This window comes from Lycorma delicatula, chromosome 2 (genome assembly GCF_047948215.1).
Source record: "Lycorma delicatula isolate Av1 chromosome 2, ASM4794821v1, whole genome shotgun sequence".
In the NCBI taxonomy this organism is placed as follows: Eukaryota; Metazoa; Arthropoda; class Insecta; order Hemiptera; family Fulgoridae; genus Lycorma; species Lycorma delicatula.
In genome coordinates, this window is record NC_134456.1 from 18,654,257 (window position 1) to 18,668,565 (window position 14,309).

General features: G+C 26.4%; 1 long non-coding RNA gene across 1 annotated transcript; it reads right to left on the reverse strand.

Annotated features, from left to right (window-relative positions):
• Positions 1-435: 435 nt before the first annotated feature.
• Positions 436-14,088, reverse strand: LOC142320136 (uncharacterized). Its single transcript, XR_012755296.1, has 4 exons — positions 13,897-14,088; positions 10,450-10,501; positions 7,393-7,536; positions 436-920 (listed from the first exon to the last, which is right to left on the reverse strand). It is a non-coding gene; the product is annotated as an uncharacterized LOC142320136 (long non-coding RNA).
• Positions 14,089-14,309: the final 221 nt, after the last annotated feature.

Below are 14,309 nucleotides of genomic sequence, written 5' to 3' on the forward strand. Positions count from 1 at the left end.
GATTAGAGATATACTTATACCTTGCTTTGGCTTCAAAAACTGTGATTACAGAAAATAATACTAGAAAAAGCGATGTATGGGATATTTTACATCTCAACAATCAAAGCAAGTTATTATAATTTCTTTTTATTATTATTATTAATCAACATAAAATGAATACTTTAAAAGTCATTTAACAATATTTATTATTATCTATAAAATAATTATGTACTTTGACTGTTGATGTTCAATTTAAGTAACTCTTTACATACTGGGTATCTCAGGCTGGACTAGATGAATTGATGTACTTGGTCTTATTTTCTGTAGCAAAGCACTGAATCTAATCATCTAAAATTATTAAAATACTGTCATTCATTTTACTATAACTTATACACTTATTAACATAAATAAAAAAACAGGAAATTCATTTTTTTAAATTATGTATTTTATCATCATTTTAATATAACTCTCCTTCATACAAACTGTCATGCTTTTTATAGATTTATTTTTCCATAATCTGTTTATCTACATACACTAGTGCAGATAAGAAGATATATTATTCTCCAAAATCTGTTTATGTATGCTATAGATAAGTATCACAAGCCCTCATCTTTTGATCTGCAAAAAAATAATGTTAATCTTCAACTAGATACTTCAGTAGTTACTTCAGATTGTTTAATTCTTAATAAAACTATTTATTCTTTATTTAATATCATACTGCATGTAACTATATATAAGTATATTTAATGATTCTATAGCCTATTTTTTTTTTTTTCAAATATTTTATTAGCTTTTTGAAGATATCATGTGACTGATGACGCAGATTGATTTTTTAAAATCACCAGTGATGCATGTTGTGAAATTAAAATCTTGAGCCTCCTTCAGAAAGTCAGGATGAGTTTCCATTATAAAAGATAAATTATCACATTATTGTTTGGTACCTGTAAATAATAATAAAGTAACCAATATTTAGCAATTAAAATTCTCTAATATTTCCATATGTTGACATTTATAACTGTACTTTATACCTAAATATTTACACTATAGGCAAAATAGGTATAATATGTTTATCTCTGTAGAAAAAAGTTTTTTTTTCTAAAAAATAAATCACTTTCATTAAGCCAGACCACAAAATTATTTTCATATCACTACAGAGTTAATACTTTGGTGTATGAGAAAATTGTATTGTATATTTCAAATGTAATTTTTTTAAATTAACAAGCTACTTATAATAGCTTCCAGATAATTTATTTAAAATTAAAAGACTTTCTTTTACAAAATTAGTATTACCCTGTTGGTAAGTTTTTCATAATAGTAAAGAAAAGATAAGGATTTTTCTTGAGCAATCTAAGTTTTCCTCAATTGCTAAATACATTAAAATGCTGGAGGTACTTTTTATTATCAGTGGAGTAATGCACCTTCATGATCTACATAAATCTATATATTCTTGTGTGCTGATCTGAATGAAATACTTTCATAAAACTTAATAAAAGCACATGGTAGTTAATGAAGCACATGATGTAACAACAATGTACATGCATCAGTTATTAAAAAAAAAAAAAAAAAAATGAATTTTTTTTGTGAAGCATGAATACTATGATTGATTGCACCAGTAACTAAGTACTTTATAAAAAAAAAGATATTTTATGTATATAGTGAAATGATACATTCATGCTCAGACTGTTTCATCATTTTTCAAATTTGTTAACTTAACTGATGATGTGAAGGTTTAATTTTTTTTATTTATTATTTTTTTTATTACAACTTTATGATAAAATAGAAAAACTAGTTACTTGGAATATGGAATTATGTTTCAGAACATCATTTGTTGTTATTCTGTAGCTCCATCCACGAATACAGATGGCTAGCCACTTGCAAAATCAATAATGAAGTATGATGGCCACCTTAAATGTCATTGTATTGACATTTGATAAAATGCTAATACAATATAAAATAGAGCTTCTAAAAGATCCTCTGAAAGCACATTTACATACAGGAAAGTTGAACACTTAAATATTTTTTTTAATGTTGAAATTTGTCTTGCCAAAGATTTTTCTTTTTGTTTTGATTCAGTTACAATTAGGTAATTTAACAAATTGGTTTTCTGAATAAAAGCTTTTCATTTTGAATAAATTTGTTTTTATTTTCCTTGAGGAAATAAAATTGATTAATAATGTTTAATTTAGAATTATTATTCACATAAATTGTAAGACTCTATAATGACTTTCCCTCTCATCAGTAAAAATAAGATAAAAATTAGTTTTACTTTACTGATTATTCGTAGTACACTGTAGATAAAAATAATCAGAATTTTCACTGATGTAATTAATGGTCATTGAATTTTACTGTGTTTTAAACTAATTCATGATTTATAAACAATATAAAAAAATCATAAAACATCTACAAGTTCATGTTCATGATGCATAAAAATGAAGTCAGGCAGAATGTTTTAAAACTTTTTATCCATTATTTTTTTTTACATCTTTAATAACTTATTTTTATCTTTTCTAAACTCTGTATTTACTTACAGTTTTCACTTTCAACATTTTCTTACATTAGTAAATTAACTTTGTATGCCATGACCCACCTGAGAAGAAATCTTTTCTTCTTCTCAGAATTCTTCTTCTTTAAGGAAATTAACCACAAGCTTCTTTGTTATCTGCATTATTTTAATTTTTTTCTTTTTAAACTTTTTCAACCAACTTAATTTCAATTTTTTTTTATAACATCACATTTCAGAGGGTTCTTTACCTTTCTTTACCTTTCCAGCTTTAATGTTGTCTACATCCTGCTGCAGTACAGCTCTACATTTTATATAAATATTTTTAAAAATGTGTGTATAATTTCTAAATCTATGCTTGATATCTACATTTCATTCTATATAAAAGCTCTCCCTTTATGTAAATTGTTATTAGATCCTTCATTACACCATCTATCTTTTATTCTGTACCATCCTGCAATAAGTATGCGCTGTAAGATGCAGTACAAAAGTTTAATCTATAAAGCATTTATATGTAGGTATGTTTATAATATTATGATCATGATAATTGATCTTAATTATAATTCACATTTAAAAATGCAATATTTTTTAACTGGTGCTGGTCATCGAATGATAAGAAACTAAAACTCAGTAGTCATAAAACAAAAAGGGAATTATTTGAAAAAGTTTTATTTTTATTGAAGATAATTTCATAAAATATCTATGTAAACATAAAATTTTTAATAACTACAATACATTCTATCTAAACATAAGGAGTATGAATATATAAATTGTAACACCCTATTTTTATTAATTTACCACCACAATTATAGTGGTAATTTCACCATTATTGTTTCAGTTGTATAATAATTATATAAAATTATAAATGTAGATTCGGTAATAGTTTTTTTTTCTAACTACTCTTATTTTAGCATACTTTGTATCCCATTAGTTGGTAATCTTTTCTTTTAAGTCATTTCAGTAGGTTATTTTACTTGATAGCCATAATACTAACATTTACGCTAATAATCAGTAATGGAAATTTTTCCATCAAAACTTTTTCATTTGTTGAGGCCAAATATTTCAATCTCACAACATCCCTGTCAAAGTTCATACTCTAAATGTATTTTTTTTTTTGTACTTGAAACGTGCATCTTTTTTAATATGATAAAGAATTAGTACTACATATTTTATTTTTTTAATGAAAAAAATGATATACTGGCACAAGTATTTTGCATTTGTGTGTTATTAGTTTTTCATTGTAATTTAGAAATTAACTCAGTCATTTTTTTTTTATGGTCCGAGACCTATTTATACTTGTATATAATTTATTGTCTGCTGTATTTAATTATAAATAATTAGATAATTACAGAATTTCATTAATTTAATTGAATAATTTCTAATAATTTGGCCATATTTTATACAGCATAAATGAATAAACATTATTGCATCTTAATCAAGGATAAAGAGCTTATCAATTAGTTTTAATAATACTGCAAATCATGTAGTTGTAAAATCATTTAAAAATGCAATAATATGGCTGCAAATCATATTCCCCAGAAATATTTTATTGATTTGCTTTGGCTTCATTAAAATAATAATTGATATTATTACAGTTTAATTGTTAAAAATAAAGTGTAAAGCATAATTCGCCAAAAATAATCTTGTTCAAAAGTAAAATTCAAACAATTTAAAATAAATTATTAATTTTGCATTATTTCATAATAACATAAAGCCTTAGTAGTTCATATTATACTGATACTACATGATCATATGAATAATCAAATCAAGTGATGATTTTTCAAGGATAATTCTAATGTAATAGGCACCATGCAAGTAAATGTAATTAATCTTAATTATTTATTAGAGAAAAGTACATAAATTAAAATATCAAATTTTATTTACATAAAATAAAAACAAAGAAAGGACTTTCTAATAAAAGCTTAAATTAATGTAACCATTGATATGCTTCTATTTTATTTTATGTATTAAATACTTTAGTTTCTACTATAGGCATAGATTAATACAGTTTGCAAACAAATAACAATCTTTATGTCAGAGAATGTGTAATAATCTATGAATCATCCATTAAATACAATTAACTTTGTTAATGTCCATATAGTGTCTGTCCAGAATTTAGTTATAATTCTTTCTAATAAGGTAGAAAAGAAAGCTTAAATATTTTTTCATGATGTAGCTGTCATAAAACTTGTTTGGTAAACCATAAACCTTTATTGTTGGAAGTTTCCCACATGATTATTAATAATTTGTTAGATTGTTCTGAATTTTATTTCATTTTAATATAATATCAAGTAATAGTAATGTTTTGTTTTTTTGTTTTTTTACATGGCTATATAGGTGCATTTTATTATTTTAGATTAGATATTATTTATAAATAACCATTAACTAAATTGTGTTAATTTAATCATATTTGACCAAATAACAGGCTGACTGTCATACTTGTACTACTGTCTTGTATTACTATGGACTCAGAGGTCTGTCTACTCTTGCTATGGTTAGGAGACTCATATTTTTTATACTGATTACTTTTCAGTATTATGGCAGCATAATTTGAAACTTCCCTTGCTAAGTTGAAGAAATAGTACAATGTATTATTTTATGATAGAAAGTTTTAAATTAATCTGTTGCTTTATGTTATCTATTCCAGTCTTTCTTATAGATGAGATTCTTGTAAAGCATTTGAAACACCAATTAGAATTGGTTTCTCTGAACAATGATTTTCACTACTTAGCTAGTCCATACATTGAACAGAGTGAAGGTGTCACCTGTAGGGCTAAATGTCACTAGAATATCGGAGTGTCTGATATGTTTATATTTGGTTCAACAAACAAGGCAACAGGAAACTACTTTACTGTTACACATTATTACTGAAGATAGTTGGATTATTTTTTTAAGTGACTTGTGACTCATTACAGATCACTTACAGTTGTTACAATTATGAAAATTAATACACAAACAGTTTGATGAATGAATGTTAAAAGTATTCACGAGTATAATGAACAGTTAAAAAAAGACCTTTATAATGGTTCGTATTTTATATTTTCCGTATATTGACTGTTTTTGTTGGCCCCCATTAACTGTCAGTAAAAATGATTGTGCTAGTTAGCACTTACCTAGAAGGGTCAAGGAAGAGTGTGTAAACTTTTTAAGCAATATTGAAGAGAAAAAATTCATAAACAAAAGGAGAATTTATTATAATTAATACCATGAAATAAATATAATAATTATATGAGGTAGTAGTGATTCAAATATAAGATGTATGATGTACATTTATATATATATATATATATATATATATATATATATATATATAAACATAAACATGCACAAATAAGTGTATGACACACAAATGTATAACAAATAAGATCAATATAGAAATCAGTAATACTTGCATTAACTGAAAAATACTTTTTACTTTTTTTTTTTTTTTTATGCAAAATTTGTGCAGAATAAAAAAGTATGTATAAAATTAGGATTTACTTAATTAGTAATGGGAAATCAACAGAGAGCCTCTTTGTTTGTTCTACCTATATCATTTTTACTTCCTTTTATGAAGTAAAGGAAATATTGTGATCTCAAAAAATTTCAGTTTTCAGATTTCAATGGAAATATCCATTGCACCTCCCCTTTTGACTGCAATCAACTGAACCAAAAGTGTCCAAAAAAGCCTAAATTTAAAAAAAATTGGATTTTGGACTTTTTCTTAACTGCAAGCACTCATTGAGAACTTTTCAGTGGTATATCATAAGTGGTACTTATTTTCATTGGTTCCAGAGTTATAGCAAAATAAAATTTTGATTATTGAAATACTTGGATATTACACGGGGAAGGCACATCAGTGCAAATCAGACTTCATCTACTTTTTTTTACAATTTTTTTTTTTTAATTTAAATATATTGAATTATTAATAATTATTAACCTCTGATTGTAAAAAAAAAAGTTTGATAAATAATATTCAATAATAACAATAAAAATAAAAAAAATGAAAAAATATCAGAAGTCATTAATGAAATAAAATTTTATGTACTTTTCATTTAAAAAAATGTGTATATGAAATTTAATAGGCGTCAAGGAAGTCATGTGGTGACCACATCAGATTTGAGATGCAATATATTTTTAACTTATTTAGAAAGCCTATACAACAATTTTATGAACAGGAAAGGGTTTGTCATATCTTGTCAAGGTTGATCATTTCTGTTAAGTGTTTAATCCAAGACTTTCTAAAATATAATGCAAAATGTTCTACTATATTAATAGATGTTTGTAAAATTCCATGAGAGCATTATTACCAGGCAATCCTCTTCTCTCTCCAAATTACCCTTTTCTCTTACTGTGACTAATCAGAATTGCTGCTCTCATTACTATGTATAATGTTCAAATACAAACATTTATAAAAGCTTACTGGAGAGGACTTCTGATTTCACTAATAAAAACACAGATTATTTATAATATTCATTAATGGTACTATGGAGATTACTAGTAATATCTTTGATAAACAGCCTTTAAAAACTGAATGGCAAACATTAATCAAAATTCAAATAAATAAAAATTTTAAATGTTATTAAATTATACATACAGTTGATGAAATCAAACAAATGCATATGGTGCCAAACTATTATCAGAAATCACATTCTTAAACTAAAATCCTCTTCAATATTGGGGTTTTTATATCAAGCCATTAGGTCATATATACTTTCTAGGCTTGTGTCATGACATTTGTGAAAATTTTTCCTTACTGGAAAGAAATCAGTTATTTCTGAATATTAAGGTGTAGTTAATCAAAAGAAATGTAGTACTTTTCCTAGACTTGAACACAAGCCATTTCTTACATACAAATGACTAATTCCCTTAGTTTTGATTTCATTATTAAAATTATTATGAATTTATGTATAAAGATGTAAATTTATACTTACTAAATCTGAGAGAAGGTAACATCTAAACTGTTGGCAGAGTAATGTTCATTATTCAAAAAATGCAAGAAACAGCACATAGGATAATCAGTAACAGACTGTATTTACAACAACAGGCAATTTTTATTTTTGAAAATCAAGGTTTTACTGTAGAAAGAATATACCAAAAAAAAAACCATGAGAATTAGTTTTCAGCATTGAATTAACAAATAAATTTACTTAATTACCTTTACTTCCTTTATTTTGTACGAGTTGTTGCAGAAAGAATAAAAATAGTAATTAATTAGTATTAGCCTATTTGTTGTTTGACGATCGTGCAATATAAACGTGAAACAATGGTAGCTTCCTGTTGCTAATATACATCTATCACACATCAAGTTGTTAGTTTATGCCTTACTGAATCCTAATCACCTCATCAAATCCTTATTTGAGGTATATTACACGATAAAATGATATACACATAAATTAAATCAAATGAGTTACTATAAAAAATTAATTTTGTGATCTCTTCAAGTAATGGTCTGAGTTTTATCTTTTACACACGTGTTCTATAATAAATTTTTTGTTTTTCACTAACATGTACGTGAAAAAGTTAAATAATTAAATTATATATGTTTAAGGATAACTGAATACAAATTCTGTGCAACAGAACAACCATGGTTGTGTGTATGTATCAATTATTTTCTATTTCAATTAATATTCATTTTAAAAAAATCTACAACTATTAAATTCTGAATTTTTAAAATGCATATATATGACATAATAACTACTAAAACCATTATCGATTATGTTAGGGTTGAGTTATAAAGTTTTCAGAACCCTACCCAAAAATGGAACAAAATAATACTACACAAGAAAAGTTGTTGCAAATGAAAAAGCTTGCCTTTGAAGACTTAACTTATGAACCATTTGACAGGAAAAGATCTGTATTATACCATACTGAACACTGCTTCTTGTTCCTTTCTCATTATTTTTCACATTTTTTAGTTTATTCACAAAAAACTTGTAGAATTAAGAGGGTGGGAATGTCTGCTGATTGTTAGCAACAGTATAAAAGCTTTGCTTAAAAAGAAAACACTTACTAAGATTATGTTAACAGACACACTTGACAGTAACATGTATGAACCTGGTGAGCCTGATTATATTGTTAGAAAGCGGCTGTTGCGTTAAAAATGTTATTTATCCTTCTTTTACTTCTTTCACCCATTTATGGAACACCTCCAACCCAGTAAAATTTCTTTACTTTTCTTTATATTAATAACTGGAAATGGTCAAATAATTTTTATTTGGTAAATTGTACATTAATTAATTAAAAAAAGAATCGAGTTTTAAAATGAGTCATAAATCAAATTGTTTTACAACCCTGATTAAATACTTGCACTTGTATTAAGTCAACTGGCTTTATTTTTAATTTTACTTAATATAATTTATTATCAAAAAATACATTATACATCACTAAATTTATGCCATCACGGTGTGTTCTAAATTCTCTTTCTTACGTAACAAATTTAAAAATACAGTTTTCATTCTTTTTATACATTTAAAAGTTTTTAATAGTTTTTTATGTTTGTTGTATGACTATTATTAGAGTGAAAAACTTCATTTCAGTACTTTAATCTCGATGGAAGTAAATTTTTTAAAAGTCTGAAGTAATCGTGAAATTTGATAGCTAAAAGTTAATATTTTAGCACATAAAGAATATTTTTTTTTTTTTTTAATATTTTCATCAAGGAATGAACATGAATAGTAATTGACATTTAGGTTTTTTTTAAATTTAAAACGAGTTCTTGAATAAATAATATAAAAAAAAACACAGGGTTTAATTTTATATCTAATATAATAACTTTTTCTAATTTAGATAATTTTTAGAAAACTGTAACAGTTCAAACTCTGATGTTTTCATTCTAGCAAAAGTATAGTAGGTTTTATCTTCATACACGTATTTGTATAAACCTCTCTAATAGAATCATATTTTTTTTATAAAATTTATATTTATGTAACACGTTTTTAAAATAAAATGTTTTATTTTTGCATTTACCGGTTTCGTACTTCAGATACGATCACGCAACAAATGTGCATTTAATTAATTTTATTATAAAAAACTGGTTAATGACGTAGTTTTAATATAGGCAGTTTTTGCTTTACCTAAGTTGCGTAATTTTGTTTTTTTGAGGAAGTAATGCTCAGGAAGGGAAATAAGATTAAATCTTAAATTAAACGAAATACACTGAAATAAAGAAACACATATAATATTCATCAAATGCGGTATTTGATGAGAACAGATTAATTTTTGACATTTCATATTAGGTAAATAACACAGGATGTGCGTCATCGGTTTTATAATTATCCAAAAAGCCGCTAATACTGTTATAGAAACAAATTAATTATTATCGTGATAAAATGAACTGTTTTAATTGTGTGAGTGTGTTTTTTTTTTTAATTACAAGAATATCACGTAAAGAATTATTCGAAAAACTGTAATAAATATAATCTAAATTAAAGAATAAATATAAATAAATTGAATGTCGTAAACAAATATCATCTTAAAAAGAATAAAAAACCCAACTACGGATAAACCGGATGTTACAGTCTATCTTTAGTAAATTATGTAAACACTTCTACTAAAATACCACAAGTTTATTTTTCTCATTATTATTGAGGATTTTTTAAAAAGTTTTATATTTATTCTATTTTTATAATATTGATTAAAAAAACTTACATTTTATTTAATTTCAATAAAATTCTTTTCAAATAATTTTTAATACTCAACTTGAGTTTCAAATACAATTCTGATTGGCGTATATTGGACATCATTTTTTTCTATGAATTCAGAAGGATTCATGAAATGGAATCTGGTAAAAAAATGTTCACTTACAGAATAAGCACATGAAATATACCTGTTATATAACAAAGATTAAACATACCCATGAAATTATTAGGTATATTTCTTTTTAAAAGAGATTATTATATATACGATATGTATTTTTAAACAAGCTTTTAATTATTTTTATGATGTTTTAATGTACGTTTAAATTATTTATATATTATAATTTATCTTACTTTTGTGTATTAACTGCTGTAAGCCATAGCAATCTATTTCTAACCAAAGAATCTGTAAAGTAATTTAAAAAAGTTTCAATTAATTCATAATTCTCTGGAGAAATGTAATCTAGAATAAAATAGTACAATCTAATCACATTTTAGTTTAAATATTTTATTTGTGAAAGAAAGACCAAGTCTTTTATTAAAATAATGCCAAGTTAGCTTAAATTACTAATTAAGGAACCATTTCCATCAATCCAAAATCTTTCCTTGTAGAGGTACAGAAGAAGAATGCAACGAACAGTCATGATAAATTATATTCCATAAGAAATAATTCATTAAGAATCATATAATATGTAAAATATAAATAGTATAACAGATATTAAAACATTAGCATAATTATAATATAATTAAAAATAAAATTAATCAATTATTTTAAAATAATATTTTTAATTCATAGATTAAATATTACAAAATCTAAATCTAGGTGTACTTCGTAAGCTTACTAGGGAAAGTGAGGAGATAAATGGGTTACGTGGTGGCCTTCTTTACTGTGTAAAAAATGCTGTCATGCATCAGAATATCAAGCCCACCGTATTGCAGTTGATATTCAGCTGTAAATGTGACACTTCTCTGTCTATCATAAAGATTGACATATGCAAAATACAACTAGAATTTTGACTAGAGACGCTTGTACTTGAAATACTTAACAAGAGTCAGAGACATCAAAAATTATAACTAGGACAGATAATTAGCCAGCCTTCGTGGCGCGAGTGGTAGTGTCTCGACCTTTCACCCGGAGGTCCTGAGTTCGAATCCCGGTCAGGCATGGCTTGACTGCGGACCCGGAGGTTAAACAAACAAAAAAAAGGACAGATAATTAAAGCTATAAATAATTTTACTCCATTCTATGGGAAGCAATCAATTATTGAGCGCGTCTCCAGTCAGAAGAGTAAAATATTAAAGTATTGTCGGTTGCAAACGAGAATGTGAGTTTCGGCTGAAGCGGGGTGGAGGGGCATTTACTATCTTTGGTTTGGTTTCTATAGGAACGGTACTGTTACTAGTTCGAACAAAAACATTGTGTTTGCAGCTGCAAGTGCCTTGTTATTTTAGCTTCTGTATTATTATACATATTATTACTTTGTTCAATTGTTCAATCGCTAGAGAGCGTTCTAACTTTGAGTCGTTTTTACTCCAACAGTTTCTTATTCATTTAGTTCTGCGTAGCATTGTTTAAAAATGTTATTTTTTCTTAAAAAATAAAGTTTTATTAAATATTTTTATTAACTTTTGTATAAATATATTAACTAATAGCTACAAAAATACATTTTTTCGTAACTATCAATTCTTTAAAGTCAGTTCGAAATGGAAACGAGGACAAACAGCACATATTGAAGCCGGAGAAATAATTCGTAGAGTTATAAATAAATGCGATGAGGAGTATAACGAGGATAAAATTGAGCATCCCATTCAGAAAATAAATCTGAGAACATCGACATACACTGGAGTTCATGAGCGGACCATACCTAAGATACAGAAGGAAGATTTAGAAGCAGGAGGAAAGGGTTCTTACAGCTCCAGGGAAAGAGAGACCAAAACATCAAGGACCATCGTCATCCATCGATGAATTCGATAGAAACGAAATACGTAATTTAGTAGTAGATTCCTACACAAACAAAAAGTAGTTATTATAGCACAAAAATTGTGGTCGGCTGTTCGTGAAGCGATTAATTTTCTTTGGAGTATGCATACACTCAGAAGAATTTTGAAAAAATAGGATTCAAATGGAAAAGGTGTCAAAATATGAAAAAGATTTTGATAGAAAAACCAAATATTGTGAACTGGCGCGCTCGGAATCTTCAGTGAGAACTCGAAAGAAATATTGTCTACATTGACGTCTGGAAATTATCATGACCAGATTAATGGTGAAATTTTTGAAAAGTGGCTGCAAGTAAAACTAATACCTAACCTGCCAAACTATTGTGTTATTCTAGACAGTGCGCCTTATTATACCGTTCAACTAAACAAGGCACCCACAAAATACGCGACAAAAAATGAAATGAAGAACTGGTTGGCTAGCAACAATCTGCCATTCAATGAAGACTTGAGGAAGTTCAAATTATCGTCATTAATTGATCGCCACAAAAAAAAAAATACCTACCGTGCAGATGAAATTCTGAAATTAAAAAATGTCACACAGCGCTGCGGCTTCCGCCGTATATGTGTGAATTAAATCCAATAGAATTTATTTAGGGTAAAATAAAAAGATTAATAAGAAATGAAAATGTTGGTGGAAATCTGAGTATAACTGCTCTGTTAACTAAAACACGTGAAGCAATTTTATCCATTTCGAAAGAAGACTGGGGAATTTTCTGTGAAAAGACAGAGAATATGAAAAAGAATATTGTAAAAATGACGGACTGACTGAAAACTTAATGGAAAATTTTGTTATACAAATTAATAACGAAGATAGTGACAACGCAGATTTCAAGATGTTAGTAACAATGACGATAAAGAGTCGTTAGCAGAAGTTTTAGCCGATGAACACTAAAAAAATATATATTTTGAATCTTTTCCTGACTTTCCGTTCTCCATCCTCTCTTTTTTACTTTTATCTGTAAAAAAAGGTAGGGTCAGTAAGAAATATTTTTCGAAAAGTATTAGCAATAATAATTATGACGTCAACCGCACACTACTCGTTAAATTCCTCATCATCGCAATCTATTCTGTAATCGACAGTACATTATTGCACATCATTATCTACTCTAAACTCTTCATATATCTGTTTTTCATTTGTTTGAACTAAAAATTAATATTTTAAAAGTTCTACAATGATTCTTAATTTTAGCACTATCAAATTAAGAATCATATATCTACGTATAACGACTGGATATTATTATGTTTTAAAATTAATGTGCAATTATTTCTCTTTACTTAAAATCTAGGAAGAAGTTATCTTTCAAGGAAATTTTTATTTCAAGGTGATACAAATTAATAATACTATTATTTCATCAGTAATTTGTAGATTAGAATTTGATATTACTAGCGTGAATCCCTAAATGTGTAAAACAGATATATATATAATAACAAGACATATTTTTCTTAAAAATATTATCTTTATTAATCTTTTGGATTAACCAATCAAATATAGAAACGTGTATACCAATGTACACACCATGTATATATACATACACGGTGTGTATGAATGTGTAGTCACCTGAGGAAGCTTAGAGAATTCTAAGTGAAACGTAGTGAATTTAACTTATAAGTGTGTATAGTTGACTGATTAACCCAAGAGATTAATAAAGATAATATTTTTAAGTAAAATATGTCTTGTTATTGTATTTAAGTCTATCCAATCAGGAAAAAAATAAATTTAAATAAATTACATTTAAGCTAATATTCATATATATATACATTAAAAGAGTTATTTAATTTTTAAATACTTTTATAAATGCTCACTTTTTTGTTGGTCCTGTTTAAATGTTGCAACTTTAATTTTTATTTAATATAGGACTTTTTAATTTAAAGATCTTCGGTCGGATTCAGTCAGTTCTTTACAATTCACTCGGCTCCTGACGGCATCACTCGTCTCTTTACAGTTCACACGGCTCCTGACGAATCAGCGACTCCACCAACATTACATAAGCAAGGTCTTCACTAAATTAGTGTCTTAGTCCAATTCTACGCCAGTTCACTTCCAATTCAGCTCCAGTTCTGCAGTTCTACCAATCCAGTTCATTTCACTTACAGAAATATTTACAATTACAATGAAACAGTTATTATTAATGTTATATTTTAATCAAATTCAAACAATTAATGTTTTATATATATATATATATATATATAAAATATTTCAATCACAATAACATATT